Source organism: Rhamphochromis longiceps, linkage group LG22 (assembly GCF_057381845.1).
Source record: "Rhamphochromis longiceps isolate RC_006_pf linkage group LG22, R_longiceps_female_GT1.1, whole genome shotgun sequence".
Taxonomy (NCBI): Eukaryota; Metazoa; Chordata; class Actinopteri; order Cichliformes; family Cichlidae; genus Rhamphochromis; species Rhamphochromis longiceps.
In genome coordinates, this window is record NC_140577.1 from 16,930,433 (window position 1) to 16,957,366 (window position 26,934).

Genomic DNA, 26,934 nt, shown 5'->3' on the forward strand with positions numbered 1-26,934 from the left:
TCTTTTTCTTACTGGTTGGCTCAGCAACATCGCAATAGTCAACTACACTGTGCTTTGTCACCTCCTAGCTCACAAGTTAGTCTAGTGGTTTGGATACAGGCTTATAAATGATACCTGTTAAGCAGGTGCTTCCAGGAAATAGAAATAAATGCACGGTAAAACTGTGACTTCAAGTTGTAACACATGTTAGTAAAATGACTTTGTAGAAAGTCATTTGCATCAGAAAATGGTTCTGTATTCTAGAGGGGTGGAGGCTGAGCAGCTGCAGGCGGGTCGGCGCTCATTAAAACTGGCCATAATGTGTATGGTCTGATAGAGAGCCCAGTGATGCTGCTGCTGCCCCGGGCCTGAAGGTCCTCCTGCTGAAAGGATAAAGCATAATCACTCTCTGTCTGATTGCTGCGCGACTATTGTTTCATCATAGGCTGTCAAGATGTCGTTTAGCAGACTACACACATTTCACAGTCAGTTAGGCTTTAACAAGCAAGGACATCAGCCCCATCATTGGTAGGCAAACAGTGGAGCGTTTGGATGTGCACCTCAGATTTTACAATTACCCTGCATTTGCCCTGAGGGGAAAAAATATGCAGGCTTGAGTCTGGAGGAAGTGCGTGTTGCTGTGTGCGAGTGTTTTTGTTTAATGTCAAGCTTGCTTTGAATTGAGTAGTTTCTGCTCTTATGAAAATGGAAAATGCTATTATGTGATGTTGTTGCAAAGAGCATTTCTTTCCATCATTGATCTGGAACGGAGAAATGGAAGAGCTAAATGTAATTATTGTCCCTCTCCACGCAGTTTCTGCTGTACTGGTCTGCAGGAGATAAAAGCAACGTGAAAGATTAGAACAGCTGTGTCCACTTTTTAGCTGCCCACCCTCACAGCCATGTCAGAGGGACTTCGGAAATTTGTTTCAAACAACTCTGTCAGCTGTGGTTTAATATTAACATACTTTTCAATCCAGTGCTTTCAGCTACTTCTGTATCTATTAGCTATTACTGTCCGGCTGAACCTGTTTAACCACTACATGTAGCTAAAAAATGCATTCTTACAGTTAGCTAGAACTGCTAATCCACTGTTAGCTAATAATTTAACTGCTAGTCATACTTTTAGCTAAATAATTTGTAATTTATTTTATTTATAATTTTTGCTTGACACTGTTCTCTAACTGTTTATCCATCATCTTTGGCTAATCTTTACTCGCAACTTCAGTTGTTACCCAACAGATAAACCGCTAGCTGTATTTTATTACACATCTTACCCATATTTATTAATAATTTAGGTTGCTACATGAGTTTGCGGTACTTGGGCAACATCTCATTTCTCTTTTTTTTTTGCGAGGAAAATGAAAAAAAGGTGCAGCAGAAACATAAGCAAACATACATTGAAATACATGGCAGAGAATCTACGGTTCTAACGAGCTTGAAAGTCAACATTTCGTATGACCGCCTTTATTCTTCAACGCAGCCTGAACTCTCCTAGACAAGCATTCTTGTAATTTCTTGAAATAGTCTTCAGGAGTGTCCAGTCTCCTTGAAGGACATTCAAATCCCACACTGCTGCAGCATTGTTGAATCCGGGTTTTGGGGAGGCCAATCCATGACGTTGATTTTCGAATTTTTATTCCTCGGTGGATCAAAAACTGATGGTACTTTTCTATATTTATCATTTCATCAATTTTGAGAAACTTTCCAAAACCAGTAGCTGAAATGCAACCCTAAACCATGAACGAGCCTTCACTGTGTTCTACAGATAGCTGTACATACATATTGTACCAAAATAGTAAAATCTGGATTCATCACTCCATAAGAAAATTATCACTGATTTTCAGCCCAGCTCTTTTGTAATTTGGGATACCTCAGCCTTGTCTCCCGGTTTTCTTTCCTTCAGAATGGCTTCTGTCAGCCACCCTTCCACTGAGACCACTTCTGATGACGTTTCAGTGATCAGTAGATGGAAGTACAAATGTATTTTTCAGGTCCAGTGTCACAGTTTTTCTGGGGTTTTCTCTTTCTTTTTCTTATGGACATAACTTTCAGATACTTTTCATCAGCTGTTGAAAGATTTTTAGGCCCAGCACTTCTTTTATCCTCTATTTGTCCAATGCCCTCAGATTTTTTTTAAGGATACAGTGCACACCATGCTGAGAAATACCAAATTTGAGCTTTGGGAATCACCTTCTTAGTGCAAAAATAGTATTTTATTTCAAGTCAAATTGTGTTATCACTGGCATTTTTGCAGATTCAAATAAAGGAAATAGAACAAATGATATTTTTGAATGCACTATTAGTAATAAAATGCTTTAAGTTAAATTTTTAAATTGGTTATTTCTTGTCTCTTATTGTCTCTAAGTGCAATAATCCTTTCTGTCATCGTTGTATTTTTACTCAGTTGTATATAGTATTTGTATTTGTATTCTATTTTTATCTTATTGTATATTTATTTTATTCTACTGTATATAGTATTTTATTTTATTCTATTCTGTACAGTTGTGTACTGTATTTATTCTTATTGTATTCTAATTTTTGCCTCATAACTTTTGCACTGTCCACTCCTGCTGTGACAAAACAAATTTCCCACGTGTGGGACTAATAAAGGTTATCTTATCTTATCTTATCTTATCTTATCTTATCTTATCTTATCTTATCTTATCTTATCTTATCTTATCTTATCTTATCTTATCTTATCTTATCTTATCTTATCTTATCTTATCTTATGTAGACACAACACTGCTTTATTCCTTGACTTAGGTGCCTTTTTATGTTTGAATGACTCATAGATCTCTGTTAAGTCACATAACAACCAAAACAAACACTATTACACACTATTAGCTAATAATTTCAACAGTTATCCGTAGTTTTATTGAGCTATTGCAAGTATTTGTTGAATTTTGTTTGTAAAACCTTTGACGGTCAGCTGTGTAGACATCACAACATCACAGAAGTGGCTTTTATTTGAACTCCACATGTTCAACATGTGAATATTTTCACACGAATAGAAAAACAGAACTTGCCATGTCGCAGGTTGGTTGTTTTGGGGTTTTTTTTCATCCATTTCTCAGCCAAAAGTTAGCTACAGCTACAGAAGGTGTGGCTTTTTAGAAATTTTTCTTGAGTTTTTCTTTGAGGAAGAGGAAACGCACACAAGAGCCGCTCATGTGGTCAACACATTCTGGTTGAGGGAAGCCGCTGTGGCCTGAGAACGTACTAGCAAAAACTGTCAAGTACACGCCCATGTCCGGAGCTTGGTGGGCAGATCTGATATAATTAGGTTTCCATTCCACCTTTTCTGGAACTGTGTGCCTTTGATTCAGTGCTGCACGCATCTCACACCTTAATCTGTAATTTGACTATGTGAGGCCTGTCATTTCTCAAATGAAGAGAGGTGTTCATGGAGAAAAGACCATTGCCGTTGTGGTTGTTCACCCTGGTCAAATTAGTCGCTGAAAATGTATCGGGTCCACTCCTTGTAAAGATTAGGAGGCTCATGGTGAGAAATGGGACAGATCCGGACAGAGAATGAAGACAGAATCGAGAAACTGGAGGGAAAAAAACCTATTAGACGGAGACTTTGACAGATGAGGTGAATAAAAAACGAGAGAGCAATTCTAATAATAAAAAGAGGATATTGATCTACGGTGCGTGAGTCTGGTTATCACTCATGCTCCTCTACGTCTCCTAAACACTGCTGACCCTTGCAAGAATTGAATTTGTTTCCTACAATGTCAGGGGGACTTGCTGAGCATATTTTTTGTTATAAAGAAACACAAGTACACAGTTTCCAAGACAGTCTATGGATGTTTAGCAGGTGTTGCTCAGAAATTCTCACCACCAAACCACGTACCTAAAGAAAGCAGACAGGTGTTAAAATTTAAAAGTCTTGTTTCACATCTCAGTAAGACCAGGAAATGCTTGTAGCGAGACATTTAAAGCAGGGAAAGCACCGAATGTTCTGGTAATCTAAAATGTTGAACCATGATGAGCGCCATCACCTGGGGTTAGAAAAACCTGCAGATTTGGACCAATTTATCACCCATTAAGACTAGCTGGTAGATGTTTGCCAGCCTCATCTGTATTAACTGTGACTGCAGAATAGAATATAGTGGCGTGGCTTAGAAAACTTGTTGCATTTCTTCCATCACCTTGTATGTTTCTGTGAAAGTGAGTTCTAGAAAGAAGCAAAATATTTGGAGATACGTAGCCTCTGAGCTCATTAGGTAAGCATACCAAACGTAGGTGTGTGTGTGTGTATGTGTGTGTTTGCAACCTAGTATGTCACTCATTGCTGGAGCTAGACTTGTTTGTCCTGACATACAGTATTTGGAATCCAGCCTGATCATGCCCAGAGATACTCACTCTAAGCAGCCAAATCACAGCGGGAACACTCACTCTCGACTCACAACAGACATACAGAACATGAATGTGTTCAAGTGCACACACATGTATGAACCCGTTTACAGTACACGGGTACACATGCAGAATTTAGATATACTCCCTCCTATGTTTCACACACACTTGACAATGCACCGGTTTCCACTTAGACACATACTATTTATCTCTTTCATGCGCAAAGAAACACATGCTGCTATCAAATCACACTGGCCCTCAGCAATTTTCTCAAAGATAACAGGGCGCTTCAGCTTGCGCTAGACTATTCTGCTGCTCTGTGTTTGTGTTGTGCACCAAGTCTCTTTCCTGTAGTGCGAAAATGAAAAGGCTTTAAAAAACAACCCACTAAACCTAACTCACCTCTGGGCTACAGAAGACAGAGAGTGTTGTGTGTTAATGGCAAGTAAACACTGTGGATGCAATTAATTGAGATTGCCTAAGAGGAAAGTCTAATGGGAAATCAGAGTCCCACTTCTCAAGAATTGTGGGTAGCGCATTGTTATGCATTCGCCCCCTGTTGTTAGAGTGTGAATTTGACAAGACTGGTTCTCTGTGGTTGGTGTGTGTGTGTGTGTGTGCTGTGTTTTGTGACAGGTTCAGATGTATTGAAGAGAGGTCTTCCAATTTAACTCCAGCCTAAAAACGTACAATTAGAACAGTGGACGTTCGATCAGAGTTTCAAATAATCTCCTGGTTTGTTCACCTTTAAAACCAAATAAAGTTTTGTATGCCTACAAATCTGTCTCCATGACAGCCTTGCTACCTCATAAAAAATCCACAGCAGGCAGACCTTGAGTTGGTCAGGTTGGTGTCACAACTTTAAAACTGAAGAACTCCTCTCCTGCAGTTTTATTCCAGTATGAGTAGATGCCATGTTTCCATCTTTTGAGGCCTCGTGCATTTTTCAACCTCACGGAGCGATGCAAGCGACGGGCAGGGGACGGGCGGCAGCGTCCTTTAAGTAATAACAGCAGCGGGATCTGTGGGGAAGTGCGGCTGTGTTTTTGATCACCACTCCAACTCGTAACACCTTCGAGTGTTATGTATGCGTGAACTGTAAACAAGTGGCAACAAATGATTACCAGCATGCTGAGTGTGAAGGGCTGAGGTGAGAGGAGGTGACGGACAGCAGAGATGGGTGAGTGAACGCAGTGCGTGTACCTACTTGGTGTAAAGAGCTGCTGATGCGGCGGGTGTAGACGTGTACGCACACAGTCACACACTGCAGGGCTGGGACGCTATAATGTCGCTCGAAGGGAGCCGCCTCATCTCACGCTCCGCTGGCTGAGGCACTCCAGGGAGGGCGCACACACACACACACACGTACATGACTTGTATACAAAGGCCTGCATGCACACTCCTACACGCACATACAGAGTCTTATCTATATTCTGTACAGCCTTTTTCCTTTTTGCCTTTGTGAGAACAAAATCGTTATATTTTGCAAAGTAATTTTCTGCTTTGTTTCTGCCGTTGTTAAGGAAGAAACACGAAACAACTCGAGCTGATTTAATTTGTGTGAAATTTGAGTCAAGGGTAAGTTCACACCAAATGTGGAAATCAGTAAAAACTTCATATTACCCACAATATTTTTTTCACAGACCATCTTCAAACTTTACAACAGTATACTATACCTGGGGGGAGTACTTAAGTTGACTAAGCATTTTACCTTGACCTTGATCGTTAGCGCCCAAGGTCAAAGATGACCTTGAAAAACAAAATATGAAGAAACTATATCGAGTAATATATCATATGAAAGGGCACGGAGAGGGCTGTACAAGACACTGTTTTTGTAATATGAAGCCCTATGAGGTTACAGGGACACCATAGCAGGCTAACATTGTAATATGTGGTTATAAAAACACCATCAAAATCCAAAGTTTTAGTAAAGCCCTTGGTCTTCAGACAGACCTGCAGTGCTGAGTGCTCTTGTTTTTGCCGTGTTGCCTTAATTTGATAGCGATCGTGGAGACAGACAGGAAAACGGAGAAAAACAAGGACCACAGGTGGGATTCAAACCCATGCTAAGTGCTTTATTAGCTACTTTAGCTTCACTGCACTTACAAGACAGGTGCAAGCGTTAAACATACTGAAATATTTGTCATTTTCTTATTCATCATTTGTCATTTTCTTACCACAAATGGAGTACAACTGGATAACGTGGCACTCCCCCTGCATTGGCCTAAAACCATGCTAGCTGCTGGTTTGTGTGGTCCATTGTTCAACGTCAGGTTTTCGTGGAGAGCTAAAATATCTGTTCACAGCTACTTTACAGCTGGAGCTGAATGAAGCTTATTGGAGATTAAATGAAAAGATAAACCACAAAGAGATGATTATCTGCTGGTTCTCTGATGTCTCCCAGTGTGTTCACAAGTAAAGCTACAAGGTGCACACATGCAGGTGATGTTGTGATGAGGTTTTGTGCTCCACAGGGTGGTTGTTTGCTTCATTTATGTGCAGTCAGGTGACGGATGGGATGGGCAGTGGATTGGTTTTCATCCATCAGCAAAGCCTTCGGGCCATTTTTACGCTTTCTTATTCTTCTCTGTCTGTCTGCCGTTCCCCTGCTCACATCCCTTCTCTTTGTTTCTTTGGCTATGTGCACTACTTTTTCCATCTTTTCTCCAGTCTACTTTTTTTTCTTCTTTCTCCGTCGTCATCTTTTTTTTTTTTGCATACCACTCTTCTTCCTCTTCTCCATATCTCACTCAATCCTATTTTTCTTCAGTTTGCCTGCTTTAAATTCCTCTGTATTTATCGTCTATCCCTTTTGCCTCCCTTTGACGACTTATTTTTCTTTCTTGGCTTCACGCTCGCACACGCACACACACTTACATTGACGGTCTGTTCTGCTTACAATTAAAGCGTACCTCCCTCTTCCCTTTTCCCAAGCAGGCTCATAATAGGAAATGCCCTTGTTATCTCGTCGCGTACCAGCGTTATTAATATAAGCCGCAGACAAACAAGGTGTGGGTACGTGCTCTGCTATGCTCCAGGCTGATATTTCATGGTCAAACCTCTCCAACGGTTTTGTGCTCATCAGCGTGGTAATGGGGCACAGAAAGGTGCCGGACAGATAAGCAAGAAAGGAAAAGGGAGAAATGTGGGAAATGAAGTGAAGTGTGGAGCTCTCCAGGGCGAAATAATAATTCTTGAGTGGAATTTTTGGGGGGTTGATTGGATGGAGACATAGCTGAGTGTGGAGGGAAAAGACTCGAAGGGGTGGGAGCTGGGGGGCAGACTCAAGTTCACAATGTATTAAATGGATGATTGCATGAGTTGGGCTGTATTTAGTTCCACTTTTATGGTTTTATGTGGTGTTATTCTTGTGCAAAAAAGAAGAATTATATTTTATTACAATCTTAACATGATGTGAGATTTCTATTATTTCTATTGTGTACTTGCTTTTTGAATAAGGGCCAGTCTCCGCTCCACAATTCAAGTCAACCAGTGGTGATGGAGATCTTGAAGGGTGACTACATTTCATATTTTGTTTTATTTTATTAAATTAAAAAAAATCCTTCCAACAAAATCTCAGAAAACCCCGTCAAACACACACACCTGCCTTCCTACTCGATGTCCCACATCAACTGTCTGTGAATTGGTTCAGCTTTGAGGGTCTAGATCCTTCCAGAAATCTGTAACACCACACACTGAATTTTGATATTTCACAACCTGAATACTTGAATCAATGGAACAGCCTCACAGTTAGAGGAAAGTTAATCCACTGGGCTAGAAGATTGACTCCAGGCAGCCGGTGCTCATCAACTGTCCAATTTGTTCTCTTTTAAACTAAAACTAAACTTTTTATTATGAGGCACAAAAAAAAAGCCCTAAAACCTCAACATGTTTGTTGCCAAACACTTAGCAAATGTGTTCCCTTGTTTAGTGTCTGTTTACTTTGTTGCTAACAGTAGGTTCACACGGTTTATTTAAAAAGCTGTACCATCCACCCATCTGTCGTAACTGTCTGTCTTCCATTCCTCTTTTGTTGACTTGTTGCCAACTCAGCTAAAAAGCTGCTTTCTGTTCCTTTGAGAGTCAGCACGGCGAGTTGGATTTCAAATAAATCACTTTTTCCTCTTTTCAAATGCACGTGTGAAAATGCTTCATTTACAAGCAGGCTGAATATTGAAACTGCAGCTAACTTCAGCCATTTATGTCTGTGACAGAAATTCTGTGGCATGTAAAACACATTAGATCAGGGATCAAATGACGAGCATAAAACAACAGCGATTAGAGGGCACGTCTTGCAATCTTATTGATCTTTCGTTCATCAGAGAAACAGCCAATATTTGTGAGACAATGTCTGTTTGATCACTGCGTTTCGCTCACCGCCCAAGCAGTAGCAATAAGCAATAAAGGAAGTGATCAGTTCTGACTTCTGTCTTGGCTCAGAGTGTGTAATTGTTTGAGGCTATCATCTGCTACAGAGGATATGAGCAACTATGCATTTTTCTCTTTCAGACTGATTGCAAATGACTGTCTGTCAGCAGGGACTGTATTTGTTAATGGACTTCAGGGCATTATGTCCTCAGAGAGCGTGGGGTGTGTGTATGTGGGGGGATGATAAAGAGCAAGGCAAATATTGTTTGTGTGGTTTGGATTGAGTGCAACAGTGTGCAACGTGAGAATTGCTAGAAGGTCTGAAAAGGATGCAATTAAAGCCATTAGTTATTTTTCCCTCCAATGTTTTCTCTTGAAGAAATTGCTTATTGATATCAAGACATCCAGGGAATTTACTCTCTGTCTCCTTCTGCTTTTTCCACTCCATCCTCCTCCTCCTTCTCTAACCCTTCTCGTGTCCGTGATGAGCTCTTTGAATAGGCTCCCTGTTTGCCTCTGCTGGCTCCTGGCAAATATGCTTCTGTGTCCAGGATGAGACAATGGCAATGATAAGACATAAAGGAAAGAAGAAAGAAGAGAAAGATGCAGAGAGACAGAGTGACACAGACAGAGAATTAGTGCTGAATGAATGAGTAAATAGAACTGGAGGAAAGATGTTGGAGCCAAGTGGAGGGACAAAGAGCTGATTGTCGCAGTAAACTGAGGGGCCTTTCAGTTCCTGGACAGTTGGTCCCTGATGTTTGTCTTAGATTCTCTGAGGAGAAGTTACAGGATTCAGCAGGTCCACTCGGTTGGTAGTTTAATTCTATGGTACTTGTTAAGAAAAAGTAACTTTTGATATGTTTTTTTTTTTTATTATTACAAAATGTCTCAGATGTGAGTGCCATCACAAGTCTGTGAGTTCTTTCCTGCTACTGATTCTATTACCATCACTTAATCCTGGTTTATTTTCATAACTCAGCGCTGTGGTTCATATAAAGCGGTTTTCTACTCAACTTGAGCAGTCAAAGCAATTTATACAATACACTTCATTCACTTATTCACATGCAAGCACTTTACTTCTACTCTTAGGCGCTTTCTATCTAATATTAACACCCATTCATTTTCTAATAAGTGTATTGGATTTAGTATCTTTCGTGCAGACTGGTGCAGCCAGGGTTTGAACCAACAACTTTCTGATTAGTAACTTACTGTAATTCAAGTTTTATTTGTGTACCGCTAAATCACCTCAATGTGCTTTATAATGCACGGTAATGACATTGCAATAATACAAAGATAACCCCAACAATCTGACGATCCCCTATGAGCAAGGACTTAGCGACAGTGGGAAGGAAAAACTTGCTTTTAACAGGAAGAAACCTCTGGTAGAAACAGGACAAAACACTGTGGAAGAGAGCCAGAGATCAATAAAAAATAATGTTTAAATGCAAAGTGGTGTGTAAAGACATGACCTGCACAACATTCTGAGAAGGTGTGATTTTTGATAATGATGATGATGATGATGCGCCACACGCTACACCTAAAAGCTCGCAGAAGGTATCTGCCCGTGCATGCCTGGACATGTCTGTGTTGCAAGCATCAGTTGCATGGCGCGGTGCAACATGAAACTATAGCGACGCAGATTCAATTCATCATGAACCTCATAGTAATGATATTATTTGAATGCATTAGTAAAAAAAAGAGCTAAAAATAGCCTCCATGGGAGAGCTTTCGCCCATCACTTTGGCTGTCATCTATCACTGATATCATCAACCATCATCACAACGCTTTATCAAAATTAATTTTTGTCTTTTTATTGGAAGATTTTGTGTGATTGGGTTAAACATCGTTAGGATTTTATAGAAGAATAGGAAACCTGTTTGATGTTGAAGTGTTATTTTGGTTGTGCGAATCAGCTGTTTGCACTGGAAATGTTTTCAATAATTTGAATAATAAGTCCTTCAGTTGTTAATAGTTCTAAGGTAACCTCGACCCAAATCGTTGTTATCTTGAAAACTTTTAAGCAAACTGTGTATTTCAATCACAAGACATGAAGCTGAGTATAAAACCAAAATCAGTGGTCATGTGCAACAACTTGACAGTTGACAGTTTGCTGATCATTTACTTGTGCAATTTTTTTTTCTTCTATAGATCAGTGACATTGCAAAGACAGCATGCTTGGCCTAGGGAGTAGCACTTAAAAAAAATCCCAGCAAAGCTTAAACGCTTGGGCTGCGTTGCAGAAGCAGCACTTTTTCTTCAGACAGTGGAAGTAGAAGTTTTGACAAGAGCAGGAAAAAGAAGGAGGGGAAGATGAAGGCAGTGTACCTTCTAGCTCCTGGTAAAGGAAGTGATCTGAGTGCCAGTGAGAGGCAAAGAGAGTAATAGATGTGGGATGTGAGCTTGAAAAAAGGCAAGGAGACCCACCACAGCAGGGTGCTCTGCTGAGCTGCGCTAAAGAGCAACATGAAAAAGGTTTTGAACTTGAGCCAGGCCCCTTAGCTATACAGATACTGAGGGACTGAGGAGAGGAGAAAAAAAAGAGAGGAAATGATGGGAGGATAGGAAAGTTTAAGAAAAGGGAGGATTAGACAGGAGGGGTGAAGATGAAAAGAGTTGCAAGTACTGAAGAGGAAAATGGGCGCGGAGAGGACGGCAAAGAGGCGAAAAAGATGAAACCTGGGTAGAGACGTAAAGGAAAGTGCTTTCCACAGTCTTCTTTCAACTTGACAGAGTACGGGATGAAGCTGTGGAATGAGAAGTAATTTCTAAAACAGAACAACAATTCTCCAGGGGACACCGTTCCTGTAAGAAAAAACGAAACCTACAACCACTCTTAAACAAAGGAGGGAATTCAAACATGAAGACTCCCTTTGGGATAACAGTGGAAATTTATTAGAGGGTGCAATTTAGGTGGAGCTTTGCGTATGACTCATTCAGAAATGAATTCAAGAGTGTTCGCTGATCCAGAGGAATTTAGGAATGAAAGACTATAGCTGGGGATAAGAGCCAGTGGCAACTCTCAGATGGGCCAAACGAGACAGATTTGCTAGACATAACAATTCTTAGAAATTTCTAGCACACTGATGAAAATGTTTTCAGTCTGACGTTGTCCTTCTGGAAAATTTTCCTAATCCTGAAGTGAGGCTCCAACCTTTTATAGCTTGTAGAGATTTAGTCAGTGTACAGAGGAGCTGGTGGTGAAAAACTGGTAGACAGAACAAAGCAAGTACCAGAACTGTACATGACCCAGTTGAACCTCAACTTTTGATCAGACTGGAATATAATAGGAGTTCAATCCCTCCATCCATCCATCCATCCATCCATCCATCCATGTCCGTCCATCCAGGTTGTCAGGACAGCAGTCTAGGCAGAGAAATCCAGGAATACCACAGCGTTCCTGAGAGTTTTAGTGTCTCCAGTGTTTCCTGGGTCTGCTTTGAGGCCTTCTAGGCTTATGTAGATGCCTGAACCACATCAACTGGCTCCTTTTAGTGTGAAGGAGCTGCTGGTCTACTCACTTTGGCTTGATAAAACTTCTCAATCTGTTGTTAAGGGTGAGTCCAGCTACCCTGCAGAAGAAGCTCATTTTCACTGCTTGTATCTACCATCTCATTATTATTTGGTCACTATGCAGAGTTCGACCGGTCGATGGGTAATTTGTCTCTCTTCCCCACACCAGACTAGCACAGCGCTGGTACAGATACGAAACCTGTCACTTCTCTTCACTTGGGAAAATTCCTTTTCTGCTGAAAAAGGGGGGCGTGCCGACTCTGGGTCAGAGACAGGTCTCTTTATGTGATCGATATTCCTTTTTGTACAACGTTACATCCTTTGGTTTATACTATCCTATCCTTTTAGTCATCAACCTTACCTTACTTTTGTGTAGTCTGCTTGTGTCTTTTCGTTGGTTCTGCAAGTCTCTGGAGGGATAAAATACCATTATTTCAATGAACATTTCCTCGTAAGGTGCTAAAGTGCTGTCTAACACCTTGGATTCAAAACCTCCCTCAGGTTCAGTTCGGTTGATATCTAGTGAAGATGACTGTGCATGATTGTTATGCTGGAAGAAACCAGTCCAGCAAGGATAGAAAGGTTTAACCGAGTTTAAAGGTGAGCACTCGGCACAGCTCAGCATAGTTTGCAGTGATATGAAACAAACCAGCTAAATGCGCCTACAGGGTATCAAAGCCACCAGATGTAAAGGTCAAGCATTCAGGCCTGTCCTAATTTTTGGGTGTACACCACACTTCCATTCACCCATTTGTTGTGAATACCATAAAGTACAACTTATCTGATCATATCACCTTTTTTTCCATATCAGTATTTATGGTGTTTCCCCTACTGAGCTCTCAAATGTGCAGTCGTCTTTGTAATGTGCAATAAAAATGACCCTCTTTGTCTAGTTGTTGAAGTTGTTGTTGTTACTGCTGACAGTGTGATCACATCTGATGCCGACCTGTAATAGTGCACAAGAATCACGGTCATTTACTGTGTGCCGTTGACCACGATGTCTTTCTGAGACCAATCTTTACTTCCGTTGAAGCCATCTGGAAAGCTCTGGTGACTGAAACTCTCCATTTGTGCCCCCGCATTGAACTTACTTTGACCTTTTTCTCCTGCCATCTGAACCTTTTCTCATTTCCCAAATTGCACTTTCTCAATTCCTTTCCTTGACTCACGAGAGACCCTAGAGTAAGACAGAAACCTGTGGATAGAAGAGTCGAGACAGATGATGAGACAGACTTGTTTTGTAGTTGTGTAGTTTGACACAGCGACATCGATTTATGATCTCAGGTGTAAAAGTGTTTAAGACATTTTTTATGTTTTGTACTCAGGGTCACACTTAATTATGGGGCGATCGTGGCTCAAGAGTTGGGAGTTCGCCTTGTAATCGGAAGGTTGCCGGTTCGAGCCCCGGCTTGGACAGTCTCGGTCGTTGTGTCCTTGGGCAAGACACTTCACCCGTTGCCTCAGAGGGCCTGGTGGCGCCAGTGTCCGGCAGAAACCTGTGGATAGAAGAGTCAAGGCAGATGATGATGTCAGTGCGCCCCAGGGTGGCTGTGGCTACAACGTAGCTTGCCATCACCAGTATGTGAATGGGTGGATGACTGGTTGTGTAAAGTGCTTTGGGGTCCTTAGGGACTAGTAAAAGCGCTATACAAATACAAACCATTTACCATTTAATTAGTGTGACACACACGTGTCGTGAAGAGCAGAAAGTTTGACTACCTTAAAAACGCTAATAGTTGTTCAAAGAGCAGTCCTCCAATCAGTTCGGATGTCCCAGCTGTGTGCCACGCCTCTTTTATGAGCTGAACGTAAAAACTCTGTGTAGTAATACAGGCTTGCTGTATTCTGTGCTCCAGATGCATTTTAGCAATTTAGACATCCTTTAACAGAGCATACTAAGGGCAGGGGACACAAGGAAAGCACAAATTAGTGAAATGAGTAACAGCATTTTATTTTTTATGTAAGATATTACAATTTATGGATGTGGATGCTTCTGCATTTGTTGTGTTTCTCCGCTTATTTATTCAGGATTTTACTTTAGGTTTCAGTCACACAGGCTTAGAGAACCGTTGGCAACCTCTTGGGAACCTGTGGTTGCTAAGGAAAATTTGTATTCCCCAACCAGTTGGAGAGTGGTTGCTGGAGGTTGCAGGCTAACGCTGGGTGATACTGATCACAAAGAAGGCACTGCACCCAAAAAACCTCCTTATGATTTACCACCTCCACAGTGCTGCAGTTCCCCTTAATTTGTGTGTAAGATGGAGGCTTGTCAGCAAAAACTCAGCAACTACAACAATGTTACAAAAGGCACAGCTTTTACTTTGAAGATGAACGTTTAATGTTTCCAATTTGCATTCAAAACTTCAAGTTCCGCAGCCACTTAGCTAGTTTTCAGTGTTTGCATCTTCCATTCTAGCAATAAGTGACTGCAGCAGTCTGCTTGCAACCAATGCAATCACAGGGAGGTTATCAGTGCAGCACCACATACCTCTTTACCGTAACTGACAGTAACCTTCATTAATCACTTGCAAACTGGTTGGGGAAGATTCATTTTCCCCTAGCAACCAGGTGTTGCCAGGGAGTCATTGACTTCTCTCTAGACCTGTGTGATTTGGACTTATGCAATAAATTTCACAGCAGCTGCCATCAACCTCCAGCAACCACTCACCAACCGGTTGGGGAATATAAATTTTACCAAGAAACCGGTGATCTCTAGGCATTAATACTTTAATTCACCTCTCTCCATGTCATCATCTCTAAAAGTTACAGAGAGTATCGTGTTGCCGTTTGACCGCAAAGGTCACTAAAATAATCTGCTTACTAATCTGCCCCTACAGCTATTTTATTTACATCCTCCCTTCATTCCCTTCATGCCATTGTGTTCAGCTTCTGCATTGTTTGTCAGATTTAAATAAATGTTCAGAGATTTGTTTCCTCCTAACCTGTCACTACCAGTAAGAAAGAATGTGACATGGTCTGTTTTGTTTTTTAAAGCAGCTATGTCGGTTTCGATAAAGAGCAAGCTGCGGTGGCTCCTTCAGCAGGAGAGACGCAGGACGGGACGATTCACACTATAATTAGTCACTTTCCATCATTGATCCTATACACATCATTATAAATATGCTATATATATGTATGTATATGTATGGGTATGTACATGTACACGGTATATGAGACAGAGAGAGAAAGAGAAACTCAAGAGCTCAAAAACAGGTCATTAACTGGGAATTTAAAAGCCTGACTCAGAGCAACAAATGAAGCTGGGACATTAGCTTCTTTTCAGCCACGTTATGAAGGTTATTTTTAGACTCTTGTCATCTACACAATACCTCATAAAATAACAACGCTAGTAGGGTTTGGCTTCTGAACACATATTTCTGGCTCTGTGCCTGTGGGTGTAGGTTACTCTTTGATTTTGAATTCCTGTAAATGTTTTGTTTTTATAGCATTTTAGACGATATAAAGGGGGCTGGAAGTAGACTAGAAGCTGGTATTGGAATGATTGAAGGTACGTGGCGCGCAGTTAGACCTCCTTTTCCCTCCAAATATTTTGAGCATACAAAGACAAGTGCTGGCCGTCAGCCGCCACAGTAACTAATCACTCAGACAGCGTGGTTGTGGCCTCTCATTAAACAGGCTGTAACAGTGAAAGGAACACTATTAATGACTCTGCAATACTTGTTACACACACAGTTCTTTCAGACTTAATGGCAGAATATCTGTAAGCTCTGTAGTTGTGCTGGATACGGGTGCTTGCGACGCAATATCAGTTAATAGGTGCAGGTGAGCGCTGTGCTTTCCTATATTCTGTCAGTAAACAGAAGCTGCATGAGCTTAACCCCCCTGCTGCGTTCCCCCAACAATACAGATGCTGTTCCAGAAACTTCACATCCCATTTGCTCTGATGTCTGCGCTGCCGCCTCACACGGGAGCTTTTTCAGCACTTTCTCCCCCCTGCTCCTGTTATGTTGCATCCACTAAGGGCTGGAAGCGAGCATATAACACATTATCCTCTATAGCAGGGTTATCCCCCTCGTGCTTCCCTAACTTGACGTTGTCAACCGAGCATGCTCAGATTCGATCAACAAGAATTTGCGAGGAGGCCATTCGAGTGGATGTTGAATCCCTGCGTGAATCACACAGTGTGCTTGCTCTTTTCCTGAGCTCTCTGCATATTCTGGGGTTATTTTTCCTTATTATGTTACCGGCAGACGTGTGCGTTGACTCTCAAACACGGTCTTCTCTTGTTTTTGTTTTACAGGTGATGAATGACGAGACTCATCCATTTCTCTCTTGAGGTAGGATATTAACTGTTTCAGTTACTCAGTCATTCGAAGAATGGTAAGCCCTGCCAATTAGCAGACTTCTCGCTAACCCCTCTACCTCCCTACCTCCACCCTTCCCACACGGTGCAGGCAAAGAATCTGTGTGAATGCTCAGAGACGGAGACATTAGACTCTTTCCTGCAAAAAGTTTTCCCCAAAAATGTTTTTTTATGTGTGGATGTGCAAAGTTTGACAGCTTTAATAATTCAAACCAGAATGCGTGACATGAGCATGTCTCTGTCTCTATCAATTCAACTTAACAAATGCCATCATCATTAATATTGTGGATGTATTAAGCCAGGAAAAACGTGCTATGCTGCTAAGCAGCATATCGCTTATGTATAATGTCTCTATTCCTGCTTTACACTGTGTGTGATTGCATGCAAGTGCGAATAGATGAAGTATGATGGTAATATTGTATGTATATGCTGGAGGTTCCTGTCTTTGTGTTCCTATTGTGTGTGGTTGTATGCAGATCTGAAAAGTTCTGCATTATCAGCCTCTTGGCAACAAGCAAGCGGAGTTCTGGTCTGTCTGTTTGTTGCGGAGGCCCTGTCGCCCCGGGTTACAGGGTTGCTAGGGAATAGATGGACAGACTGGCATCACCAAAGTGCCAGCGCGGCATGTGGGGTGCTCCACATCTCTGGTCTGCTCTTTTTGTTTGATATGTTCCCTTTTGTCTTATATCAGAGAGGCTGTAAATTAATTTTGCCAGGTGAAAAGCAGCGATAGGATTGCTTTTCTGACCACGTCATACAAACTAAGAAGCTTTCTTGTGCTGGGCTTTTAGGATTTTAAGGTCACTTTAGCCACCAGCACTTTCAGTGCGATAAATCGGGTCCAGGACCTTTGGTAGTTACATTTTCTTTGGATTTCTTTTTTTGTTTTGTTTTTTTTTGGCTTTGATTATCCATTTCTGCGCAAGTCTAAAACATCTCAAACTGCTCCTATATTTATCAGGGTGTCACAAGAAATTAAAATTCAGTCGATTGTGATTATTATAACATCATCACTTTCAAAGCAGCCACTGAGATCGAGATGGAGAGCCTACAACGAGAATGAGATCTGAAACTACCACAGGGCCTACCGGTGCGTTAGTCAGCTGAGATGGAAGTACAGCCGTTGCCATTCTAGCCCCTGAGGCTCATATCGTTAACTACTGCTACTTAGCAATGCTGCTAGAGATATATATGTAATACAGAAGCTAAATTCTCCCTTCTAAATAGACTAGGTTAGAATAGGCTGACCGCATTTCTCTAGCACCTTTCATTTAGCTTCAACCTTCTGCTTTTTTGCTCATTGCTAAGCTTCAAGCTGTTGCACCGCAGTTTTCTTTTTCATCCGCACATAAGATGCTGCTTTTCTCCCTCTGCTAGGATCATCTTAAAGATTTCTTAAAGTACGTGTGTGTTGCACCATTATTTCGACATCTTGTAGAATTGTCTCCTTTTGAGCGTGATGCAACCCGATTTCAAAATCAGGTGAGATTATTTTTTAAACTCCTCTAAACTGAGCTGATAAGTCCCCAGCAGGTGCTTCTCAAAAACCCACTCCACCAACCGAGTCCAGCACCGAGCCATGTGGGGGATTAGGAAGCAGTTTTGTGCGCTCGCTGTGTAAACAGGGTGTGTTCTGTCCTCACAAACAGGAAGCCAGCGCGCTGTTTTATCATCCTTCCCCAACTGGTGCCTTTTCTTTTAACAATTAGCAGACGAGGAATCATAAATGCATCGGGAATGGAGATCCTGTTTGTTTCCAGGAATAGTGTTGTCATGGTGACGGAGGCATGTCTTTGTGCGCTGCGAATCACAGAAATAGTTGTGTCATGCTTTTACTGTAAAGTGCACGAGTTAACATGATGCTGATCATGTAATCGTCAAGATAATCTCTGTGCATGGTTGATGGTTGTAAAATACGTGTGTGTCACAGTGTGTGTGTGTGTGTGTGTGTGTGTCATATAAAGAGAGTGGGAGAGAGAGGAAAGAAGTGGAGGTTTGAGGCGCCAGCAAAGAGGATATGTCTGGCAGCTGTGTCATTTTGCAGAGTAAAGGATTATGGGAGAATTACAACGAATGAGCAGGATGACCAACACACACACACACACACCCCACGCGTACACACATAACTTTGCTTCTATATTGTGTGTGTATCTGTGATTTAGAGAGCCAGCGAAACTTCATTGCTCAGTTGCAGTCAGTGACTCGTTCCTGCGGCATTCAAAGCAACTGGTACCTCTTTAGTCACAGTCTACCTGGTGACAGACACAAACAACACAAAAGCCTTTACTACACAACATGAGTGTTGCTTCATGAAAGCCTTCTTTTGATTACACCAAATGTTAGCAGCATTTAATGTTTTGTCCTGGAGATAAACCCTGCATAGAGAGTTGTTTACTTAGGTAAGCCTCACAGATACTGACCAAGCTGCCTGTGTTTGCACATGACAGATAATTGAATGCACGTCATATTGTGGCTAAACATAGGTTTAAACCTTCTAATAATTACATAATTACTATGTAGTTACTCGTGACTTATCATAGGATTATGCTAATGCTCTTCTAGTGACCTGTAACTCTCACGACGTTCATACGTTCTGCTCTTTGCAGATTTGTCATGCGGCCAACCCCGCACTTAGACATAAACACACACGCCCCAGACACACGCCGCTGACGTACAAAGCCAGCCAGTCGTCTGGGATTATCGATATGTATTGCGTCTGCGGGAGCATGTACGCGCTTGTGGATGTGTCATCTCTCATGCGCCACAGCGTCACACTTCAAAGTTGCTTTATATCCTCTGGAGCGTCTCCCCGAGTGTCTCTGAGGCCGTCGATGCGCATTGTCATTTTTATAGCCTGTTATTGGGAAACGCTGCTTTGGTGCAAGGCAGCGTGCCAGGCGATAATAAGACCCGGGGAGAGTGTTGTTTTTTTCGACCTCTGAACATAAGATGGGATGTTAACAAGCTATTCTTGATCCCTGGTTGTTTGTTATGCAGCGTGCATGTTCACACATATGTGACTGCACACGGGGTGTAGTACTTGATTACATCACTCAGCTGATCCCTGCGGAGGAGAATTTTTCCTTCCATCCAATTGTGAATGTTTTTGTTTCATATATAAATCTTAGGAGACTTAAATGTGTCATACTATGTTTAACTGATGAAGATTTTTTCACATAACACACAATACTATGCAAAAGTCTTCTGACCTATGAATAGCGAAGGCACCTGCCTCAAAGAGCTGGTGTAATGTCTACACGTCACAGACAATTTACCAAAGAACCAATTTTAAATAGTATCTTTAGTCACCTTGTTATTAGCAGCCTGTCACGAAACACACTATGTTCCTATTCCTTTAGTTGAATCTATGAAAATGATAAAGATCCACAGTTTGACAGATAGAAAAGAGAATTCTTTGCACCAACACGGTGACTTTCAGAGTGATATTCTGAATTCTCGGCACAGTGTGTCCTTAAAAAACTGGAGAAGTGGAGGACAAAAGAAGAAGTGTCAGGCTTTAAAAAAACTATCTAGGCAGATCAACAGTATCTGACATTCCTGTGAGATCTGGACATTTAGTTGATCTGAAATAGTCTCAGTGGAAGGGTGGCTGTCAAGAAGCAATTCTTAAAGAAGGAAAACCGGTATTCCAAATTACAAGAACTGGACTGAAGATCACCATCTGTGTGTACGGAAGAGGTCTGAAACTGTAAAACACGGTGGAGGCTGTCATGGTTTGGGGCTGGAACAATGTCTGATTGGCAACAGCTTAATTTTTCAGCATGACAATGATCCCAAACACACTGCCTGTGCATTAAAAGCATACCTAGGTAGAAAAAAATGCACAGTGGGATTGACCTCCCCAGAGCCCGGACCTCGAGATTATTGAAGCAGCGTGGGATCATTTTGATAGAAAATGAAACAAAAGTTAGCCAACATCAAAAAAAGATCTTTAAAAGTCCTTCAGGAAGCCAAAGAGAGTTGTTAAAATTGTACAAACTCCGTATGTTTGCACGTTTCAATAAATCACTCCACCTCACTCGTATTTCTCTCCAAATATAAAGAACGAGTATATTGGTATATTGAAAACATTAATGTTCTGAAGTACAAACTGCACTTTTTTTGTTTTGCATTCATTCTTAATGTCCATTGTGGATTTTTTCCGTTGTTTAAAGGACTGTAACTAATTGCATTATTGTCATTACCTATTATTATTTTTCCAGTTCAGTTCAATAATTTAGTCTGTGTAAGGCTAGACGCTGACAGATGTTTAGCCATTAAAGCTGAGAATAACACTTGCAGATAGCATATTCAGTATTTAATGGTAGTCACTTTTATTCAAACAGCACATTTAAAAAGGAGTCGATGTAGATGGAGTAACATTATAAAAACATACAGAACAGAAAGCACAAGTTTAAAAATAGAAAGATATAATAACCACATTAAGATAACACCAAATAGCTCATAAGAAATCATTTTAAAAAGATTAAAATGGGAAAAACCCATGAAAGTTTAATGACAGTCAACAGTAAGACGGGTGGCTCATGGACTAGTGAGTGCAGTTGCATCTCCGGCGGCGCCTCTTCGTGGGTCACTGGTTTAATGAATCTCATTTTCTTGCGTGTTCGAGTCCAGGTTGTAACATATGTCACACATCAGTTTCCACTCGAGGACTTCCTCGTCTTTGCTTTGACTTCAAACTTCAAAATCAATAAAATCCACATTCCCTCAGAAACGGTGTCACGCTCCAGTCACTAAATCTCCGAATCAGGCCACGGAGCTCATTACCAAACCATCATGTGGACCAACAGCTCAATGTGTCAACCAGTTATTCAGTCATCACGAGTTTGTCTGTGTTCACTTGTGTTTTTCTAAGTGTGTAAAGCATCCGGTGTTTTTCTTGCAGCTTTAAAGTCTACACTTTCCTTCGAGGGGCGTTATAGATTGAGGTGCTCAGCAGCTCAGTAGTCAGTTCATCTTTGAAGATCAGCTGGTGGCCTTTTGGAATAACTCCAGACATCTGTTCTAACTTCTTTTACCTTAAGAGAGCTTGACATGAAAGGCCTCTCAGCTGGACGCTTTTACTAATGCAGGCTGGATAATTTAATGGTCCTCGATGACCATGCAGTAAAGGCCTTTATTACCATAGGATGTGTGTTGTTTTATCGTGTTGCTTACTTCTCCAGTCTCCTTTTAATTAGTGCTAAATAGGAACCAGTGAAAAGGGAGCTTTTAAGTAAACCTTAAACATTACACACTGTAAGTCTGCCATGTTTTTCCACTCCAGATGAACTGTTTAAAGTTAAAAATAGGTTTTACTTTCCCTGCCTTCATGCGATCGTCTCCGCCTTTTGTATTTCCTCAGATGTTGTTCCTTGTTCCTCACCCCTGAGGTTTTTTTTTCTTTTTAAAAACAAATGTGTCAGCACTTTCATAGCAGACAAAACACTCTATAAAAAGGACATGAAAGCTGAAATGAAAACATGGTTTCCCTCCTTGCTAAAGAAGGAATCTCCAGTTTTAAACAATAAGGAATCCACCCTTTCGCAGGCGGGCGACTTCAAACGCTTGCCGGGTTGTTGTGGATTTTTTTTAAAGGCAGTTGTGGCTCATTTAGCCACAACAACACGGGCTCCAGCTGGCTGTTTGTTAGCGGCCTTGCAGCAGAACAATAACTGTCGCGGCCACATGCACGGGGGGCGGGGCGGTGGCTAACGCCACTCGGCTAAACAGCAGGAATAGCCACCGAGCAAGGCCACGAGCAGTTAAAACACAGGAAATTAGCCACTGTTTACTTTCGCTTGCCTACATTCGCTCCTACTAATTAATTGCACAGAGCCCCCTGGTGGATTTCAGGTCTCAAAGGAAGGAGCTCTGAGTGTCACTGTTGCACGTTTTATTGTTTATGATGCTGTTGAAATGAAGCAAGCAGTATTTGACCCATTTGTGGCCCCCAGGACTGCTGGTGTGCTGCTGCATTAGCCCTACAGTAATCCCCCGGCGACCCAGAAAGTCATTTCTGGAGCAGGTGGTTATGTGGGCCATAGGACTAATAACAGCAGCGGTGTCATATGGCTGAGAAGGTGTTAAAACCAGGGAGGGTTCATAAAGAAAGCTTCAAATTTTGACGGCTGACCACTACACTCTAATTACAGCTGCCTCTTGTGTGTATATAGTTTGTGTGTAGGCGAGATTACGAGAGCTCTTCTTCTAAGACCATAACTCTGCAACACTTTGCACAGAGGGTGTTTGCTGCAATGAAAGGATGAAGGTCGACACATTTCCCAGCATGCATTTGCATTCCTGGAGCCTCTCATGGGATTTTTTTTTCTTTTTTGGAGGGATGTGTGCGGATGAAAGGGGTAAACCAGAAGGACAAACTGCACTGCTCTCTGGGGCATCTTTTTCCAGCTGAGGCCGTCATCTCACGGCCTCTGATGCAGAGAAAAGGATGTGTGATTTCATTTTGCGTGGGTGGCCTGTTTACATTCCAGGCATTCCTCACGGGAATCCCTCTCTCTGTTTCTTCGGATCCTGTGCTGGAGCGCCTGGGAAGGCATTGGCGTCTGTGATATTCTCAGAGGTCTCTCTGGAAAACATTTGGAAAGTGAAGCCCTACTTACACACAACCGAGCGCACATCCCGATGGACTCTTTAACTGAATTCTGGGAATGTGGTGTTTATTTGTAGCATAGGGGTTTATTTAAAAATGACATTTGGAATTAAAGTTCTTGATTTGTCATCCTTCCATGCTCGGTCTACTAATGGAGGCTTCTAGGAAAGTATTACACAACAAATTTGTTGTAGGAAGTCAGGGGATTGCAAATGTCATTTTTGTACCCAAAGCAGCTTATCTGCAATCTCGTCTATGGCCTTGTTCACGCTGTTAATTCCTCCTCAAGAGATGATTTTGTGCTCCTTGCTGCTTCAGCTTACGGCAGACTGGGTGCCTTTTCTATCTCCCTCTTAATCTTCAGATCGCATGCTTTCTTTTGAATTGCATTTTCATGGTATTTAGGGTCTTTTGTTTTTAAAGTCTGCAGGAGATAAAGAAATCCAAGAGATGCTTTCGTTCACTCAGCTTCTCTTTAAGGAGATCGTGTTGGCTTTTCTTTAATTGACTTCCTCCTTTGGGAAAACCTTCAGAGCTACACTAAGCATCCTGTCTGTCCTGATAGTCTGGCTTACAATAACTGCTAGACACTCAGGAAGTCATAAAGCTTTAGCACCATACCGTGTCGTATGTATTACGCGTTTCACCCCGGGTGATGTCAACAAGAAATAAAATCTCCATCAGCAGCACTGGTGGGGTCAGGGCGATGTAGAGTGGTTCTGTTGTGCAGTGTGTTAAGTCTCCAGGGCACTGCTAATGGTCTAATATGAGTTGGCGGTCAGGAGCGTTGAGAGGTCGTTTACAAACGCTGTATTGTAAGGGCTCTTGATTTTAAGGGGCACTCGAGAGGAGTGTGCATTCTGACGTCTGTGCGCGCAGAGGAGTTTGCACAAGTCTTAGAACTTTAACTTCTGCACATTCTCCCACTTACCACTATTTTATTGAGTCACAAAGCTTCAGACTAGCTCACCTTCATCAGGTACAAAACAATTTTCATATTATCACCCACACACAATTTTACAAACGTTTACTTCAGGTAGCATTCGATCATCCATCAATTAGGGAATATTACCTGGTGAACATGTCAGGTGTGCTAAAAATCAACATCAGCTTAGTGATAAAACATCCACACGTCCTCTAAAAGAAAGAACTAGTCAAGTCATTTTCCGTTCCACATACCAGGAGAAACCTGGATACATCACTACATAAATAAAAGATGTAATGTGTAATTGCCCCTCAGAAAAAATGGTGTCCGTTAAGCCCCACCTTTGGCTTTGTTTTTTAGATCATTCTGAGCACCTGTGGCAGAAAACTATCACGGCTGAGTAGATAAACAATAAGTGCTTCATTTGGTATAAAAATATCCATCCATCTTCATATTCAAGTCAAGTTGCAGGTGGACGGAAACGTTCCCAGCTGTCATAGGACTAAAGGCAGGGTAGACCCTGGAAGGACAGACAACCATTCATGCTGACACTCAGCAGACAATTAACCTGACCCGTGCATCTCTTTGGACTGCTAGAGTACGTGGAGACAACCCACACAAGCATAGAGAAACCGGCCTCACAGGATCTTCTTCCTGTGAGGCAAGAAGGTGTCTGCATCACCGTGCTAAAAACATACATTTAATATTCTTTTTTCTCCATAATAATTATCATCAAAATTTGTTGGCCTCCCTAAACAGATACTGCCGTGATTTCGAGTTAAGGTACAGTTTATACGGCCTGATTTGACTTAAAGTCTGCAGGCTCTGCATTCCTATATGAAGCACCGCCCTGAGGCAAAGTAAGAAAGGTGTGGGAGGTGTAGTTTTGTAAGCTAGGGACCCTCCACTAAGCAGTTCTGATGGTATAAAACAGGTTTTTCCTCCACGTTTCACCTTTCTATGTCCGTACACGTCTGTGAATAATATCAGTGAGTGTCACCTCTGTGTGTGTCCTGCTCTCTGCTCACATCACATCTTGCCACATTATCCACCCACTGCGGCAGGGTGGATTTGCCACTGGCCACCTCAGCTTCCTTGAAAGTGTCAGAGTGTGAAGGTGCCTCACTTGCATTTTCCTCTCGGCCGGCTGCCCGCACACTGAGCGCGCTGTAATATATTCTTTCTCATCACTCACTCCTCTCTGCCTCCACCTCGTTCTGTCACGCTGATGTCTGCCACTTGCTAATTGGTTCATCTCTATTCCAATGACTCTGTGTGCGTGACCATTTTCGGTGTATTTTTTGAGTCTAAATTCCCGAGTGTGGCTTTGTGTGTGTGTGTGTGTGTGTGTGTGTGTGTGTGTGTGTGTGTGTGTGTGTGTGTGTGTGTGTGTGTGTGTGTGTGTGTGTGTGTGTGACTGACAGCAGATTTTCTGCCACCAGCCGGCATCCTGTTTACTGCTCTGATGCACATTCAGCTGGTTCATTTGGTTTTCAGCCCTCCCTGGGGACACACAGAGCCGCCCCCATTAACTGATTTGAGAAGGGCTGTGGCAGCCACTGCTGCTTTGTAAATAAATATTCTACCATGTTACATATTTATTATACACGCTTTGGCCCTCTAGTTCATGTAGCTGAGCAATAGTGTGTTGACGACACAGGGTTCAGCAGTGGGATTATGCAGTTTTTGGCTTCAGTTGTGCCTGTTACGTTCAGAGCATAATTAAGTCTCTGCTGGAGGCTGCAGGCAGCCTGCTGCAGCTACCTAGGTTAGAAATATTGGTAAGTAAAAGTGTTTTAAAACCTCAAAGTCTCAACAAAGGTTCCTGTTTTGATTACACTGTGCATATTTTATAAAGTTTCATTGTGAGTAGTGTATTAAAGAGCTTCACGGGGCCTACAAACACCCTGTCATCATCATCTCCTCAACCGGTTCGTAGACAAGCGGCATCATGTTAAACGCTCAGCAGGTAGCTGTGTCTCAGTCTTTTGACTGAATTACAAACAGATTTCACAACAGCAGTTGTCTCAAGGTGGGGCGATCGTGGCTTGTGGGACGATCGTGGCTCAAGAGTTGGGAGTTCGCCTTGTAATCGCAAGGTTGCCGGTTCGAGCCCCGGCTCGGACAGTCTCGGTCCTTGTGTCCTTGGGCAAGACACTTCACCCGTTGCCTACTGGTGGTGGTCAGAGGGCCTGGTGGCGCCAGTGTCCGGCAGCCTCGCCTCTGTCAGTGCGCCCCAGGGTGGCTGTGGCTACAATGTAGCTGCCATCACCAATGGGTGGATGACTGGATATGTAAAGCGCTTTGGGGTCCTTAGGGACTAGTAAAAGCGCTATATAAATACAGGCCATTTAATATTGTAAGGTAAGCACTTTGGCGACAATGGAAAGGAAGAACTTCCTTTTAACAGGAAGAAACCTCCGGCAGTGTCAGGTTGAAAGTGTATGTTTACCATAAAGACTCAAGAGTCACAAGTGAATAAGCATATTTCCCAAAAGTCAAAAAATATAGACTTTGTTAACAAAAACAATAATTTTGTGCATATTCTCTCCATATCTGCTTTTGATTTTCCTACTCTCTGTTTGGAAGTCCCCTCTCCGCTCACCGCTATGAAAAATGGAATAACCTCTGGTCTGTGAAATGAGAAATCAAATGGAATTGTGAAAACGGTGAAGGCAGAGCTTCATCTGTGCTGTTGCAATCTTCGTGTGTTGCTCAGGCGTGTGCTGCTTGAATTTAACCAGAAATCTGAAGATAGCCGTCTGAAGGTTGCCACGTCTTGCAGCATCCTACCCCCCTGCTTGGCATGGGGGGTAGGATGGGGGTTGCCATTTGTTTCCACCCCCCACT

At 42.1% G+C, this 26,934-nt stretch overlaps 1 protein-coding gene across 3 annotated transcripts in view; it reads left to right on the forward strand.

Moving 5' to 3' along the window:
• pag1 (phosphoprotein membrane anchor with glycosphingolipid microdomains 1) overlaps positions 1 to 26,934 on the forward strand; it is a 59,470-nt gene that overhangs the window by 1,964 nt on the left and 30,572 nt on the right. For 2 of the 3 annotated variants that reach the window (XM_085395908.1, XM_085395909.1), the window contains exon 2: positions 16,484 to 16,520. The exons of the other annotated variant lie outside the window; for it this stretch is intronic. The gene's annotated coding sequence lies outside the window, so the exon portion shown is untranslated. The remainder of the gene's footprint in view (positions 1 to 16,483; positions 16,521 to 26,934) is intronic. 3 annotated transcript variants of the gene reach the window in all.